The following is a 17997-nucleotide window of genomic DNA, read 5'->3' on the forward strand; positions in this document are numbered from 1 at the left end:
AACACTTCAAATGCTGGTTAATCAAATGATCCACCAATTCAGATTATAGCTTTCCAATATAATAATCTTTTATTCTCCAAGTCTGACAGAAAGTGTTACCAGCATATTCTTTTTTAATAGGAACGTATTTGTCGAGCCGGTGTACAAATTTCAATGATCCTGCAAAATGTAAAGTTTGCCCTGACAAAACGTTTGCTCAAGTGTGGAACAACTATCGCTCCTGTGCTCCATGCAAAACCTGTTTGAAAGGTGAGTCCATTGACTACTATTGGGTTTCTACACTTAAATGTTTATTGCCTTCATCATTCAGTCAACAAAAGAACATGCACTACTTTGTGTCCAGAGTTCAGTTCTCATAGAATTTCCAGCATAGAAAGAGGGTATTCCTTTTATTGTGCCAGTGCCTGTTCTTCAACTGCAGCTTTCTACGCTAATCCCATTTTCCTGCTCCTTCTCTGTATCCTTTTATGTTTTCCAATCCCTCCATGGCCTCGCCCCTCCCTATCTCTATAATCTCCTCCAGCCCCACAAACCCCCGAGATATCCGCCCTCCTCAAATTCTGCCCTCCTGACCATTACTGAATATAATCACTCAACCAATGGTGGCTATGCCTTCTGCTGCCAAGGCTCTAAGCTCTGGAATTCCCGACTCTCTACCTCTCTCCTCTCCTTTAAGATGCTCCTTAAAATCCACCTCTTGACCAAGCTTTTGATTATCTGCCCTAATTTTTCCTTATTTGGCTCGGTGAAGTGCTTTACGACGTTTTACTACATTAAAGGTGCTATATAAAGGTGTTATATTCTTGCTGTTCCAAATACTTAAAATAATGATGTTTTAAATGATGCTATAGTCCAAATCTCAATAATGAGGGAACAACTGCCACCCTTGTGGTTTGGGAGCTAGGTGAGAAAGTACAGGACATATGTTGGTTCAGCTGTGAAGAAGAGGAGGAGGAGGAGAAACGGGGAAGATAGGAGAGCAAGGGCGTGAAAATTGTCAAGGAAAGGTCCCAGCTGACATTCATAGTTATATAATGAGTAAGACTGGCGAGCCAGGGTGTCCCTGGAGATGGAGCACGCGGTGTCCACCGGTATGCTCGCGGCCTCCCGCGAGGGGTGGGCGCTGGAGGGACTGGAGTGCATCATCACCCCCGGCAACCAAATAGTAAATTGATTCAAGTTTACTGTCTAAAGTTTAATTTGTTTAAGTTTGTCGATTTTAGTGCCCCCCCTTTAATCAGGGGGCACTTGATTATTGTTCTACTTTTAAAAAATGTTGTGAGTAAGACTGTTAAACTGGAGGCAATTAGACCTCGGTTTCACAGCCATCAGCATCTGAAGTGAAGGGAGCCATCAACGGGTCCGGGCAATGGGTGGTCGTTCAGCCCGACTGCTTGCCTCTCTTCCTTCGTTAATTTCTCGCCTGGGTGTCCCTGGAGATGGAACACGTGGTGCCCACAGGCTTGAGACCTTCTGCGACCGGTGGGCACAGGAGGGACTAGAGTGCATTATCACCCCTGGAAATAGATTTTTAATTTTAGAAAGAAAGAACTGGATTTTTTATATAGCGCCTTTCACGACCACCAGACATCTCAAAGCGCTTTACAGCCAATAAGGTACTTTTGAAGTGTAGTCACTCTTGTAATGTAGGAAATGCGGCAGCCAATTTGTGCACAGCAAGCTCCCACAAACAGCAATGTGATAATGACCAGATAGTCTGGGTTTTTTTGATATGTTGATTGAGGGATAAACATTGGCCAGGACAGCGGGGATAACTCCCCTACTCTTCTTCGAAATAGTGCCATGGCATCTTTTACGTCCACCTGAGAGAGCAGACGCGGCCTCAGTTTAATGTCTCATCCAAAAGACGGCATTTCCGACAGTGCAGCACTCCCTCAGCACTGCATTGGAGTGTTGGCCTAGATTTTTTGTGCTCATGTTCCTGGAGTGGGACTTGAACCCACAACCTTCTGACTCAGAGGCGAGAATGCTGCCCACTGAGCCACAGCTGACACAAATTTAATTTATTAAAGGTTCCTTCAAACTTTTTTGTTAATTTATAGGTTTTATGGGGGGTGCTTGACTTTTAAATGGCAATTGCCAACATTTAAAAGAGTCAACACCTGGATTGGGAAACCCTCAACTAATTTCATATTTCCCCAGGTGAAAAAAACAGCAGCCCTCACTTGATTTGTGTTGGGAGGAGCTACGAGTTTGACATTTGTTTTTTCAATGAAGAAGTTTGTAGGTAGCTAATGAGAATGTGCTGCAGTGTGTTTTGATAGTTTTAAAGTCACATACAGTAATATGGTAAACGTATAAAAATGTATTTCCCCCCCCCCCCTGTTCCTTTTGTAATAACAGCTCGTTTTATGAAAATGTTTTCTTTTTTCGATACAGAAAATGGCCTCGAATATAAAAAGAAATGTGACCACAAATCTAATGCTGAGTGCAAGTTCTGCACCGGCTATTCGTTAGTTAACAACTCGAAAAAATGTATCAAATTATGTGACAAAGGCGAACAGAAACTAGGTATGAAACTATTAACATTTAACAAACTGCAAATAAAAAACACAATACGAAGCATCGGCATTACCAGGCCATGGGTCTCCTGTCGTATCGGCATTAATCAGGCAAGGAGACATGGCGTCACGAAAGCAAAATACTGCGGATGCTGGAATCTGAAATAAAAACAGAAAATGCTGTAAATCTCAGCGGGTCAGGCAGCATCTATGGAGAGAAACAAAGTTGTTGTTTCGGGTTGATGACCCTTCGTCAGAACTGGCGAATGTTTGAAATGAACAGATTGTTAAGGAGCACTGAAAGGGGGAGGGCAGGAAAGAACAAAAGGGAAGGTCTGTCATAGGGTGGAAGGCAGGAGAGATTTGAGAGACCGATGGGCCGACTTGAGATTGTAATGACAGAAGTTTAGATAGGGTGTGAATGGCAGGATAATTACCAGCTGCTATGGGAAACAAAGAGAGAGAAAAAATACATCAGAGCAAAATATGGGCAGAGGTTAAGGTCTGAAATTGTTGAACTCGATGTCGAGTCCAGAAGGCTGTAAAGTGCCTAAATGGAAAACGAGGTGCTGTTCCTCGAGCTTGCATGAGCTTCACTGGAACAGTGTAGGAGTCTGAGACACTTGGCAAGCTTTGTCAATCATCATCATAGGCAGTCCCTCGGAATCGAGGAAGACTTGCTTCCACTCTTAGCATGATATCCCTTGTATGTCAACCATTTTCTCCCAAGCACCCACTGCCATGCTGTTGCTACCAACTCTCCTTTTTCCATTCCCACTGCGGACTTCGCTGTATCTCAGCAGTAAGGCGGGCTTTGGACCAACACAACCTCTTGGAGGCCTAGCCCCATAGATCACCAGAGAAACTTGGATCACGAGTGCACAGATAGCTGTGGACCACTGGTACAAATTTTATGGGTCTTTGGTAGATAATCTCTCGGGCTCAGTGTCACTGGTCACTCCTGCAAGTAGGCCCCATGACCTGTCTGGTCACAGATGCACCTTTACTGCCCATTCTCTATATTTTCATATACCAACAGTAGCTTTTTCGACATTTTTTATAGCACTTCACTAACAGAAAATCCAGCTGTTTCCAGGCAGATTTTAAGCAGCTTAGGTGAAGTTTTGAGAATATGGGCCTAAATTAAGATAAACTTCAGTTGAAAACATTGAAATTGTTGGTTTCATTGAAACCAGAAATTGACCTAATTCTATCTCCAGCACTTGCAAGGTAACCACAAGAATCAAAGCCTCTACCTCTTCCATTGAGTACAATTTAGGTACAGTTCAGATACTTAGATGAGAAGTGTGAATTGTTAGACAATTCTAAATATAGTGAAAAGTTATCTGTATGCAAGAAGTGTCTCATAGTTACTCCTTATTCACTGGAGGCAGCATGAGAATAGGCCTTTCTGTAAACCCCTCCCTGATGTGACAATGTGAAACTCTTGTTTCAATGACATAATGAATGCGAATGTTCCCATATCCAACTATTCCCATTCAGGATGTCTTTGGATGATCATCAATAATTGGATTATTATACGCAGACAGGAGTACACATATAATAAACTAAAACAGCAAATACAGTTTGTGCTTATGTCTGGGATGGAAACATCTCAAATGCAAGGGACTCTGTCTAACAGGTAACTAACTAGCGACATTGCCTGTAAACTGAAAAGCTGTCTCTCTCCAACACTGACTGTTAAAAGGACATTAAAAAGCATTGGGGCCAAAGATGTTGCTTGGTGAGCGACAGGCTCATGTATCAATTTTATCATGATGTTAAGTGAAAGGGATTTATACCATCGCATCACATGCTTGCAAATGAACAAGCAACAGTTTGCCAAGTATTTTTCTCCAATGAAATGATATCGCTTTATACAGAATTGTTCACACAAATCAGCAAAAGTGGTGGAGGAAGGCACAATGATGTTACAGTGAATATAAATCTGTGTAACTGCTTTTATGAAAGAAGTGAAAAAGTAGTGAGACTCGTGCTTTAAGCTTACATAAGAACATAAGGATTAGGAGCAGGACTGGGCCATTCAGCCCCTTGAACCTGCTCCGTCATTCAATAAGATCATGGCTGATCTTCAACTTCAACTCCATCTTCCTGCACTATCCCCATATCCCTCGATTGCCTTAATATCCAAAAATCTATTGGTCTCTGTTTTGAGTATACTCAATGACTGAGCATTCATAGCCCTTTGGGCTAGAGAATTCCAAAGATTCATCACCCTCTGAGTGAAGAAACTTCTCCTCATCTCAGTCCTAAATGGTCGACCCCTTATTCTGAGACTGTGACGCCTGGTTCTAGGTTCCCAAGTCAGGGGAAACATCCTCCCTGCATCTACCCTGTCAAGCCATGTAAGAATTTTCGATGTTTCAATGAGATCGCCTCTCATTCTTCTAAACTCTAGAGAATATGGGCCTCGTCTACTCAATCTTTCCTCATAGGACAATCCCCCATCCTAGGAATCAGTCTGGTGAACCCTCGGTGCACGCCCTCTATGGCAAGTATATCCTTCCTTAGGTAAGGAGACCAAAACTGTACACAATACTCCAGGTGTGGTCTCACCAGGGCTCTAAATAATTGCAGTAAGACTTCTTTACTCTTACACTCAAATTCTCTTGTAATAAAGGCCAACGTACCATTTGCTTTTCTAATGCTTGCTGTACCTGCTTGTTAAGTTTTCATGTAAATAAAATCCCCTTGCTGTAGATGAAGTTTTAACACATACAATTGAACAGAATGAATAATCCCTCTGTTGTCTTCAGTTGCACACTGAAGTTCATCGTGAGATAAGAATGGGTGTGAATCAGTTTACTGGAAGCAGAATAATCATCTGCATACAGTCGTGAATATGACCGCTTTGTGATTAACTGTGTTGTCACTTTTATCTTATTTCCATTCACAGGAGACTCCAATAGCTGTGAGCCATGTCGACCAGGATTTTATTCAGATAAACAAGGCAATGAACCATGCATATCTTGGACAGAGTACGTGAAACTCTTGTATAACTTTGTAACTGATGTGTGTTTGCTTTAAAGTGGTGCAATCTCTATGTGATGTAAGTGTCGGGATTCTGGGTCCCAGAGTCCCACTTTCCTCTTGCCCAGCACAAAGGTCAGTCCCCATAAACAAGCACTCCCACACCACGTGAACTGGAGCGAAAGCTTGTGCAGCAAGTAATCCAGCATAACCTGACCTGGAGGAACAGCAGATCCATTTGCTGTCTCTGGGTTAATAAGCAGGATTCCATGTGTAGGTCTGCTCCTGAGCTGTGGCCTGTGCCCAGATTCAGAGATGGAAATTCATCCACTGCTGCAGCAGTCATGGCCGCCAGCCTGGAGGCCTTCTGCCTCCTGTCCAAAAACAGTAGCCAGAGGGCCTCCAGTCCTGAGGGTCGACTGGGTATCTGGTAGGGGGGAAGTGATACTTACCTTTAAAGGCCTTCAGTGCTGTAATGTATTTGCTTCTTGGGTTCTTTGCTTAAGAAATCATAGCAACACATTGCTACTAAGAACTAGTTGGCTTATTAGCGAAAAGTTTAACAATCACACTGCACATTACCAATTTATCCACCAGCCTCACAACCCTCTGCCTGATCCTGGATCCCCCGAATCCAACGGGCTGGGGTTTTATTCAGTCTTGTGAATATCACCTGACTGGCTAAGCCACTCCCATCTCAACAGCTCCACCAACCTGTGAGCATTTCAAGTGCCTTCCTACCTGCCCCTGTCAGATCATAGAATCATAAAAATTTACAGCACGGAAGGAGGCCATTTCGGCCTATCGTGTCCGTGCTAGCATGGGAGGAGGTGGGGGAGGACAAGACACAGGGCCTGCAGCCAGTTGTTTGGCTGCTCGCCCAGCCTAACAGAAGAAAAATGAGGCAGGAGATGCCTGTGTGGGGCCTTGCGCCTCATTTGCATGGCTGCCCTTTGCTCGTGCCTGCTGAAACCCTGAAAATCCCCATATAACGTAAAGGGGGCATTATGGGTCTCTGCCCCTTTTTCCACCTGTTTCCCCCAGTCACACAGGACAGGAAAATCTGCCCTGTCGTGTCTGCAGTATGAAACTGCTGAAATTGGTACTGAAACAGTTTGGAGTTGCTGCTGAGAATAATGGAAGATCAATGTACCCTTTTTAGGAAGCATGTACCTTTTTAAACCAGGAATATCGGATTACTACAATCGAGGTTTGTGGCACATTTGCACCCGAGTGCAAACAATAGCTCCCAACAAGTCAAATATTCATAACATTCACGTTCACTTCAATGCTGTATATAGCTGCTCGGCAATAATTGGCAAGTGACAGTGTGTGAGTTTTGACCAATTGCTCGTGTTATTTCAATGTTCCCCACCCCCATGTTACAGTCATGTGATGAGCTTGTCATTGCCGAGCCACCCAATGGTCACGGCTCATTCCAGATTTGTAAAGTAATGCATTGATTCATCAGCAGCGCCACCTTTTTTAACACAGAGACATCATAGAAGAATCGTAGAAACGTACAGCACAGAAGGAGGCCGTTTGGCCCATCATGCCTGTGCTGGCTCTGTGAAAGGGCAGTTGTGCTTAGTCCCACACAAAGCAGGTTGTTTGACGATTGCAACAATGGACTTTTTATATAGCTGTGCAGCAAAAGGACAACATGTACGCAAGAATGGATCGAGAACAGAGAATGCAGAATGTGTGTCCATCTCTCCTATAAAGACCACCACTACTGAAGGAAGAACGGTCACTACCTCTGTAACAATGCCTACTTCAATAACAACAGCAGGCAAATCAGGTAAATGCAAATGACTGACTTGTGCTTAAACTTGTATTTCACTGCATATTCTGCCTCATTAGCCATATGGACCCGCTGCTTTTGAAATGTTGAAGAAAATATTTGATTTCTATATTGTTTTTCTGATTTTGAATGGTCTCCATCTTTATTGTTAGCTCTGTGCCACAGTAACTTTGCCAGATGTTTACATGGGGGTTCCACAAATGGCCCAGCTTCACGCAAGAGTCTGAAGCGGGGATGCAAGCTGACCGAATACCTCTGGGATCAACATCAGTCATGTCTGATTCTGTCCCCACACAAAAAGACTTGCATTTATATAGCGCCTTTCACAACCTCGGGACGTCCCAAAGCGTCCCAATGAAGTACTTTTGAAATGTAGTCACTGTTGAAATGTAGGAAATGCGGCAGCCAATTTGTGCACAGCAAGCTCCCACAAATAGCATCATCATCATCATCATAGGCCGTCCCTCGGAATCGAGGAAGACTTGCTTCCACTCCTGAAGTGAGTTCTTTGGTGGCTGAACAGTCCAATACGAGAGCCACAGACTCTGTCACAGGTGGGACAGATAGTCATTGAGGGAAGGGGTGGGTGGGACTGGTTTGCTGCATGCTTTTTCTACTGTCTGCGCTTGATTTTTCTGCGTGCTCTCGCCGTTGAGACTCGAGGTGCACAAATAGCAGTGTGACAATGACCAGATAATCTGTATTTAATGATGTTCGTTGGGGTTTAAGTATTGGCCAGGGCACCAGGGAGAACTCCCCTGCTCTACTTCAAAGAATATCATGGGAGCTTTTACGGCCACTTAAGGCGGCAGACAGGGTGTCAGTTTAACATCTCATCCGAAAGACAGGTAGGCTATTATATACAGGGCTTGGGAGCAGCTTGGCTGTGTTGCTTCTAGTATTACAAGGAAAGTCCATTGGATAGTGATCAAGAGCAAGAAACGCACAGGCACGTGTAGGAACCTGGGAGCTATTGTTTTCTATGATTCACTGCCACCACATTTACTCACTAAGCAACGAGAGATGTCTTTCAGGTCATATATAGGAATTCACAGTTGTGCTCCAACAACTCTGCATTCCTCCAATTCTGGACTCTTGAGCATCCCCCCCAATTCTGGACTCTTGAGCATCCCCAATTTCCTCCATCCCACCATGGGTGGCCGTGCCTTCAGTTGCCTCGGCCCCAAATTCAGAAATTCCCTCCCTAAACCTCTCCACCTCTCTCTCCTTTTTAAAATGCTCCTTAAAACCTACCTCTTTGGCCAAGCTCTTGGTCACTTGTCCTAATATCTCCTTAAGGCTCCTGTAAAGTGCCTTGGGATGGTTTACTACGTTAAAGGCGCCAGGCAAAATGCAAGTTGTTGTTGCCTCAGTGGTGTTCAAAATGGCAGTAAACAATAATGAAAGTTTGGGGATGTTTAATTTGTTTTAATGTAGATCACTTCAGTATCACATTGTCTTCTCTCTTTAGCCTTCACAGTAGAAAACAAATTTCTCATCAGCGTCATCATTGTGGCAGCTGTGCTTTTAGTCATTGTCTTGATCAAGAAAAAAATAATACGCTTCGGAGGGGAAAAGCGAGGTGAGTAAATAGTTGCTTTGACAGACATCATTCTTTTCACTATTTGTCTTTATCTGTTTGGCATCAACAAATTGAAGTCAATTGAGAGAGAGTGTGTGAAACACTTCCTGCCCTGGAAGCACTTCATTGGATACGAGATGAAATCAAACCTATTCTCCAACCTTTACTTTGATAATTAGTCAATCAATCAATGAATTTCAAAGTGATGTTCTAATTAAAGACATCATAGAGTTAGGATCTGCATTGCAATTATTTGTAATTCACCCGAAGGCTGGCCTCCAATGCTTGATAGCATACTTCTGTTAAAGAAAGACTTGGATTTATATAGCGCCTTTCACAACCACCGGGCATCTCAAAGCGCTTTATAGCCAATTTTGGAGTGTAGTCACTGTTGGGAAATTTACGCACAAGCAAGCTCCCACAACAGCAATGTGATAATGACCAGATAAACTATTTTTGTTATGTTGATTGAGGGATAAATATTGGCCAGGACACTGGGGATAACTCCCCTGTTCGTCTTTGAAATAGCGCCATGGGATCTTTTACATCCACCTGAGAGAGCAGACGGGGCTTTGGTTTAACAACTCATCTGAGAGACAGCACCTCCGACTGTGCAGCACACCCTCAGTACTGCAGTGGGAGTGTCAGCCTAGATTGTTGTACTCAAGTCCCTGGAGTGGGAATTGACCCCACAACCTTCTGACTCAGAGGCAAGTGTGATACCCACTGAGCCACAGCTGACACTGTTGTATGCTAGCTGCTGCATGTGATGCCCAGATCTCCAGTTCCTGCATATTGCAATTCCATTCATTAGCATTATAAACCTGGGAAGTATTTGAGGGGAATGAGAGGGGGATGAGAGGGGGGAGATGAGGGGGGAGATGAGGGGGGGGGGGGAGATGAGGGAGGGGGGGGGAGATGAGGGAGGGGAGGGGAGAGGAGGGGGGGGAGGGGAGAGGAGGGGGGGGAGGGGAGAGGAGGGGGGGGAGGGGGGGGAGGGGGGGGAGGGGGGGGGAGGGGGGGGAGGGGGGGGGAGGGGAGGGGGGGAGGGAGGGGGGGGAGGGGGAGGGGGAGGGGGAGGGGGAGGGGGGATGAGGGGGGAGGGGGAGGGGGGATGAGGGGGGAGGGGGAATGAGGGGGTGAGCCTGAAATTCCTCGATGAAAAGTTTAACCTTTAAGCACAATTAAGCAAACTCAGGGTATTACATAGGTGTTGTATAAGAGACTGCCATGTCATGCCTTGCTTGTGATTTTAAACTGAAGCCAAGCTGCTAAAAAAAGTGTACATTCTGCGTGAAGCCTCAGCAAACGCTGGCAAGGTGCACTGTAATGGTGAAGGTAAATGCCTTCAATGCTGCTACCGGGAAGGATAACAGTTGTGTGAGCAGGCAGCAGGTATATATTTGTGTCACTCGTGCCTTTTCCGACCTAGTTTGAAAGGTGTTCAGCAGTGCAACATTTTGCGCCCGTATTCTGCACCTCTCCACCGCAGTTTTAATTGAATGAGAAGAAAATAAAGTTACAGACCGATTAGAAAAGAGAAAGCACACCTATTTAGGTAACCCCTTCATCGATAGTAAATTGATAGTCACAGCTCGTATTTAACATGGAATTTTACTGTATTGTAATTACAGGTCTATGTATTAGAATCAGACAAGACACAAAGCCTCCGGTCCAGGAAGAATTCAAGGATATCACATCAATACAAGTAAAAAATTGACCAGTCAGCAGAATGGAGGGGTCTTTAACTGATTTCAAGTTTACAAATCACTGAACTGAAATAGACACAAGAAGAAATCAGTTCATTGATCATTAATGAAAGACAGCCATACAGAAATGGTGAAGTGTCACTTTCCCTCAGACCTCATTGTAAATAGGCTTTACTCAGAGTACTGCACATTATGTGCCAATATACTTCGATACATTTCTGAGGCGTGCCAGAGAACCTGAGAAATGCAAACTTGTAGAATTATTTGTATTTCTTATTTGGCAGCTTGAATACTATTTCAGTATTCAAAAGGATGAGCTTTCTGTGTGATTTATTTTTCAGTGTAGAAATGAAGGATAAAAAGTGACTTGATAACCATCTGTTCCTCAAGGAATAATGTTCTCATGGGCATGCTGTTTATGTTCAAGGTTATGGCCTGGAGAGTCTGAATCCTTCCCTTGGGTTACACAGCTTAACTTAGTAAATGGACAGTGGAGAAATAGTTTATTGCAGCAGTCTGCTTTTGGCCGTGCAGCAATTAGTTACACTGGCAAAGTAAATTTTAGTAACACTGTTTCAATGTGAAACTCACAGATAGGGGCTAATTTACTACAAGTGTCTCCTGCCTCGTGAGCTATCATGCCTAATAGACTGAAGGCACCAACGCGACAGAGGAGGAGCCCACTGAGGAGCAGCATTTCAGCCGAGCAGGTGCCTTGAATATTTACACTTATTATTACATGTCCCCATTTCCCATCGGAGGTCTCGGGCACTTTACCCGAGTACTTTTGCTTCCGCTAAACTAAATTAAGGCTTGCAATCTGAGGTATTATGTTAGCCTTGTCTCAGTGGTAGCACTCTCGCTCCTGAGTCAGGTGGCCAGGGATTTAAGCCTCACTCCATAAGAACATAAGAACTAGGAGCAGGAGTAGGCCATTTGGCCTCTCAAGCCTGCTCCGCCATTCAATAAGATCATGGCTGATCTGATCATGGACTCAGCTCCACTTCCCCGCCCGCTCCCCATAACCCTCGACTCCAGAGACTTGAGCACATAATCCAGGTTGATACTTCAGTGTGGCGGGAGTGCAGCATCATTGGAGGTGCTGTCTTTTGGATGAGTTTGGGGAGCAGGACTAACAAAGAGCTGGTACAGACACGATGGGCCAAATGACCTCCTTCTGTACTGGATCATTATATTATATGATTTGCTCCACGTTGGTCTGAAGAGTGCGGTGCTCTCTCTCGTGGTTATCCTCACAGATCTGTCACTCCTCAACAATAAATAAAAACAGGAAAAGCAGGAAATACTCAAGTCAAGCAGCATCTGTGGAGAGAGAGAAACAGAGTTAACCTTTCGTCATCCAACTGAACCGTTAACTCCATTTCCCTCTCCACAGGTGCCGCCTGACCTGCTGAGTATTTCCAACATTTTGTGGTTTTATTTCAGATTTCCAGCAGTATTTTGCTTCTGTCCCTACTTTCCCCTGGGTGACCGAATTTACAAGAGGCTAAATGTTCCTCCCGAGACAGCGCTTCCTCCACCCCACAGGCAGGCGCTGTGCGTACATAAAACCTCTTGAGAAACTAGAATGGCTTCGGGCATTCAGTGTAGGGGAATCTGCTGTCTATGTTAGCCTTGTCGTGCAGGATAAGTAATAGGGGTAGATGGTAGAAGCTCGGGGAATCTGTGAGAATGCAGTCTGGCATTCTCATGTTTTTCCTGTTTTCTGCAGAGTTATCAGTATATTCTGCAAGATTTTGAAAATATATGCACCGCCAGCCATTATTGAATTCTCTGAATCAGTGGCACAAACGCCCTACTCAGAACCGCCATTTCGATAAGAAATAGCTTGCTTCATGATCAATATCTATAGTTAAAGCATGAGGGAGGGTGCAGGGAGAACGGAAGGCTTCGTATCATCCTGCTCATCGGCAGGCGCTAACCCTGACTCGACAAACATCTTGGAAATCAGTAACCTGGGTTAAGGGAGAAGCTGAAATATCATGAACAAACTTTTTTTTAAAACGTAACTTTGAATTAATTTTAAAATCTAACAATATAAAGTGAATCTTTCAGTGCCAGAACGGCTGTTTATCAGTAGCCATTGCTCAGATCTCAGTTGCAACTCATTTGAAAAGGTGTAACTTTTTATAGGGTTGCTAACGGCAATATTTGTTCAGAGGGAAGTTTTAGGTCAGTGATCTCACTGCCGACTCTGAGTGAGTGGGAGGGGAGGTCACAGCACAGCCTGTGGGGGAGCAGTGAATGACAGACCATAACTTTTAAGATTTCCATGTTAGGCTGCGCATGCGCTAAAACTGCGGTCGGTTTCAAAGGCGAACTGACAAAGAAAGCAAAGTAAGAGTACCGAGCGCGGCAGTGGGCTAACACACCGGCCCTTGGGGCTCGGAGTTTGAAACCACGCCGCACTCCTGATGCGAAAGGCTGCCGGCTGATCAGGGTTCTATGCAAATTAAATCTGGTCCCCGTCCTGTCAGTTCCTAATGAGTATCGGCTTCCAGCCCAACACTGCCCCGAATTCAGCACCGATAGCCAGTAGATTAATGCCTGATGTGGCACATGGAGATATGTTGAGCGGGGATGCTGCGTCTGGGGCATATTGTTGGGCAGATTACTCGGCTGTATCGGTCTGGGAGTGCTCGCTGCCGATTACGGGGTGGTTAAGATGGGAAAGTGTTCCATTTCCTGGTTCAACAGCCTGATGTTGTTGAGTGCAACAACAGAATCACTAAAATGCAGCAAGGTGGGAAAACTCAGGAGCTAGAGAGAATAGAAAAGGGAGAGGAGAGGAGGAGAGGAGGAGGGGGGGGGATGAACTAAAAGCCAAGAAAACACATTCAAATGGTTTTCAGGAAATGGAGGAAAGGTTCTATAACCTGGGGCTTGTGCAGATGACCACTGAGACCGACATCGTCACTGCTTCCGGGGCTTTCTCTGAAAATGACAGTACATTGTAGAGATTCAGGTCACATCACAGGATGTCCTGCTGCACCAGATTGTTTACCCAAAAATTATCGCGCGTGCTTGAAATTCCAGCTGATTGCAGAGAAGTTGGATGTAACGCTATGAGGACTTGTAAAATATGGAATTTTAATGCCCTAAAAAAAAAACCCTACAAAAATACAAAAAAAAACGGCCTTGGGAAATGTTTGGAGTGTCCCCCAGATCGGGGGGCACAATTTAATGTTTATGATTTAATGTCTATTGTTAACTCCAAAAGAGTTGTAATGTTATGAGGAGGGAGCGAGGCAGTGCTGACACAGTGGGCTGAGTGGCCTTGTGTGCTGCAAACCGCTGGAATAGCTTGGTGGGGAGCTTACTGCAGGCTCTACATATTGCGCCACACAAAACAAGTACTTGAGGCAAACCCATCCCATTAAGTTAATGACTGTAGAAAATAAAACTAGAATTATTGAGTCTGCAAAAGAATAAGAAGAACATAGAGATGATGGATTTGTGGTGACACGTCCAATCTAATGGAGCTTTGTGTGCAAATAATAAATGATGTAAACTGCAAAATGATACTGGTCAGGGGAATTTTCACACTACATTTTTCATTAAAATGCTCTGTAGGGGCAGGGTAACAATGCTGAGCATTTATTGCATCTTAGACTAGACGAGATAGGAGTACGAATTCCTCTGCTCACCAGATCAGTGAGGAGACTATTAGTGTGCAAGTCAGCAATGGCAACTGTGTCCGTCAAAGGTTTTAACAACGGGTTTCCAATTTCGCTGGAAAGAGCGAACAGAGAAAATCTTCACAAACACATTTCCAACCTTGCTACACACAGTGACTTGAGGGACTCGTATCCCATAGTTTTAGTTGGATTCAGGGATATAGTGTTAACAGATAATTTTTTTTAAACAAATCTGTTTCGCGGATTTTTAATATTTTATTTGATCGTAGTTAGGCATGTCATTGGTACATGCTGCATAACATGTCCGCTCTGTTCGAAGCTCCAATATATTTGTTGGAGAGTTTAATTTGTATTTTGCTTTGTAACATTCATCTTGACAGGAAATTCAGCGTGTGTATTTGTTGCTTGTGTTTAGTGCAAAGTCTGTTGTAATATCCACGTCAGTGATTACAGCAAAGTTTTACGGGTAATATTTGCAACTTGAAACTTCCATATCCTACAGGAACCGCACATCGCCTCTTCTCTCGAACTGGCGTGTCCCTGCTACTACCTCTCTTTATATACCCCTGTCAAATTAAATCACAGCCCACTTTCCGCTGCTCAGTCAGCCCAACCACACAGTTGGTTTCCATCAAGCTGGTAACCAGTGATCACCTGCTAACTGCCAATTCACTATCAGTTGCACAAATTTAGATTGAAAGTTGTTTAAAAAAAACAACCCAAAAGCCCCCAATGTTCTGAACTTCTCGTCTTTGGGATGAGACGTTAAACCGAGGTCCGGACTGCCCGCTCATGTGGACGTAAAAATCCCATGGCACTATTTCAAAGAGCAGGAGAGTTCTTACCAAAGACATTGGTGTCCTGGCCAATATTTATCCTTCAACCAACATCACTAAAATAAATTATCTGGAAATGATCACATTTCTGTTTGTGGGAGCTTGCTGTGCGCAAATTGGCTGCCATGTTGCCCACATTGCAACGGTACTTCATTGGCGCTATAGAAATGCAAGTCTTTCTCCTTACTTACTCCTGCTCACCTCTGAATTCCCACTCTAGCCAAATTCCTGTTATGGAAGATTATGGCAACTTATGTTTTCCACTTATTCCTACCTCCCTCCATTACCAGCTCACTCTGTGTTCTCCAATGGGATTATATCAAGTACTTGCCTCGGGTTGTGTCTTGTTTATATAAACCTAGAAATTACTGTGTGCGATATCAGCTTACGGCCTCTTAAGACATTCAAAGGGCATTTCTCCATCCATAATATTAATGGAGACAGTCATCCTTTTTAAAGTGCCTATAGTTTCTTGCTTTCAACCATTAATCGTTTAAGTATTCCTATTCACAAGGTTTTTCGACGGAGCCTATTTCTGGACCATGCTGGGTATTGTAAGCAGAAAGCCAGAAGTTCATCCCTTTCCTAGCATTGGTGGCAGGACAATTGGATGTTCGCAAACCAATCACAAGCGTTGCGTTTTTTTTCCAATTTCTACGATTTAACCACCTTGCCCTGGCAGGAGACAATTGCCACTTTCCATTTGTCAGTTTCATAATGAAACAAACTTTGGGCTGATGTTTTAGTGAGTTCATCTGCTGATTTGTATAACTAACGTTCAAATGAAGATTTGTTTTAGGATCTCATAAGGAAGTATTCTACATTTTCTGCAGACTTTTTAATAACGACATCAACATAGAATTTATTGACTTCGCTGTTTTAGGATCGCTAATGTAAAGCTTTTTTTAAAGAAAATCTTTTTCATCATTTTCTCTCTCTCATTCCCTCCTGAAGCTCCTTGCTGGGGTACAGTTCCATTAACACCACTCAGCTTCTATTACCTCACAGATTTGGGCTTGGTTCATGTGTTAGCCTTGACAACAGTACTGGGGCTGGATAAGGGAGTTCTGACCTGGATAAACTGGGGGATAAAGTTAACTAGTAACACAGTGGAGCAACAATGGGAAATACTGAAGCGTCAGAAAAGTGTAGTAGTCTGGAAATATTCCAGGGAGCAAAAAGAGGCTTTATCAAGGGTTGTGGTTCCCAGGATGAGTAGTTTAGGCTAGAAAAGAAAGGAGGGGATGAGGCTCTGGGCATGGTGAGATTGTAATCGATAGGGAAATTGCAGAATTATTTAATAAATACTTTGCTTCAGTATTTAAGAGTATTTACTTGTGCATGCAGAAAAAGGGTAAAGAAACAATATTAATAAAAGGAAAAAGTTCTTGAGCTGAGGACATTAAAAATGGATCGAGATTTGACCGAAAGGTGGACAGCAAAGGGTGGGATGGATTGAGAGATGGCTGAAAGACAAGACAGTAAAGGGATGCAGTAAATTAGCAGGCGGTGGCTAGTAGGTGCTGCAGGGATTGGTGTTGGAACTGCTTTTGTTCTTCCCCTCGCTCAAAACATTGACTGCCCCCAACCCTCAGTTAATCAGAGTGTAATCACAAACTCCGCCAGCATTAGTGATCCGAAGCTGCTGGTTGATGTTTCATTGTATATACTGTGCAGAATCTATTGCTGTGATATTTTAAGAAAGGTTTGAATAATGTGTAAAATAATGTACAAAGATAAATGGCAATATGATATTACAGAAAGGGAATTCTGCACTCTTCACTAGTTTTATGTGATTTTACTTTGTTAAACGAAGCACTTTAAATTTACCAAGAAACTAGCGCATGGCAGCTCTATTAATACTGAAGTAATTTGAGTTGTCTATAATTTCCCAGTTCAGTTTGTGCCTTGTCAGTTGCATTATATTTTTGTAATATAAAAATGTTTAAGAAATAAAATGTGTTAAAAACATCTCGCAAACTGCAGTGTTGATTATTAAACAAATGACAATATGGTGTTACAAAAGAAAGACTTGCATTTACATAGCGTCTTTCACGACCACCAGACACCCCAAAGTGCTTTACAGCCAATTAAGTACTTTTGAAGTGTAGTCACTGTTGTAATGTGGGAAAGTCACTGTTGTAATGTGGGAAACGCAGCAGCCAATTTGTGCACAGCACGCTCCCACAAACAGCAACGTGAAAATGCCAAATAATCTGTTTTTGTGATGTTGATTGAGGGATAAATATTGGCCAGGACACCAGGGATAACTCCCCTGCTCTGCTTTGAAATGGTGCGATGGGATCTTTTACGGTCCATCTGAGAGGGCCTCAGTTTAACGTCTCATCTGAAAGACGCACCTCCGACAGTGCAGCACTCCCTCAGTACTGCACTGGAGTATCAGCCTAGATTTTTGTGCACAAGTCTCTGGAGTGGGATTTAAATCCACAACCTTCTGACTCCGAAGCGAGGGTGCTACCCACTGAGCCACTGGCTGACACCAAAAGGCACTTCTAGACTTCACTCCAATAGTAGTTTTACTTTGCGCCTCTTGTTCGGAGTGTGGGGGAAGCACGGGGGAGGGGCATCAGGTCCACAAATGTGGGCAGAAGACGTGGGAGTTCAAGTGCAAGGCTCAGTCAGCACAGCAATGTCTGCAAACGTCATGCATTGGATCACAGAAACCAAACTTTAACTATCGTAACAACCACAAAGCTAACTGAGTAAATGTGGGGTTTTCAGTGTCATTTGAAAATTTGACAGCGTGAGAATTACAACAGCTGCTGAAATTCTGATGGTCGGGAAACTCATAACCTTGGCCAAGTCACTACAGTCTAATTAACTGGCTAAAGCTAGATTCATCAGAAAGAGAGGCATTAGATTAAAGAATTCAT

The 17997-nt window shown here is 43.7% G+C and overlaps 1 long non-coding RNA gene across 1 annotated transcript; it reads left to right on the forward strand.

Moving 5' to 3' along the window:
- Positions 1–2502: 2502 nt before the first annotated feature.
- LOC139229292 (uncharacterized) lies at positions 2503–7246 on the forward strand. The gene is made up of 3 exons (XR_011587700.1): positions 2503–2532; positions 5440–5521; positions 7157–7246. It is a non-coding gene; the product is annotated as an uncharacterized lncRNA (long non-coding RNA).
- Positions 7247–17997: the final 10751 nt, after the last annotated feature.

Source organism: Pristiophorus japonicus, chromosome 18, assembly GCF_044704955.1.
Source record: "Pristiophorus japonicus isolate sPriJap1 chromosome 18, sPriJap1.hap1, whole genome shotgun sequence".
Lineage (NCBI taxonomy): Eukaryota > Metazoa > Chordata > Chondrichthyes > Pristiophoridae > Pristiophorus > Pristiophorus japonicus.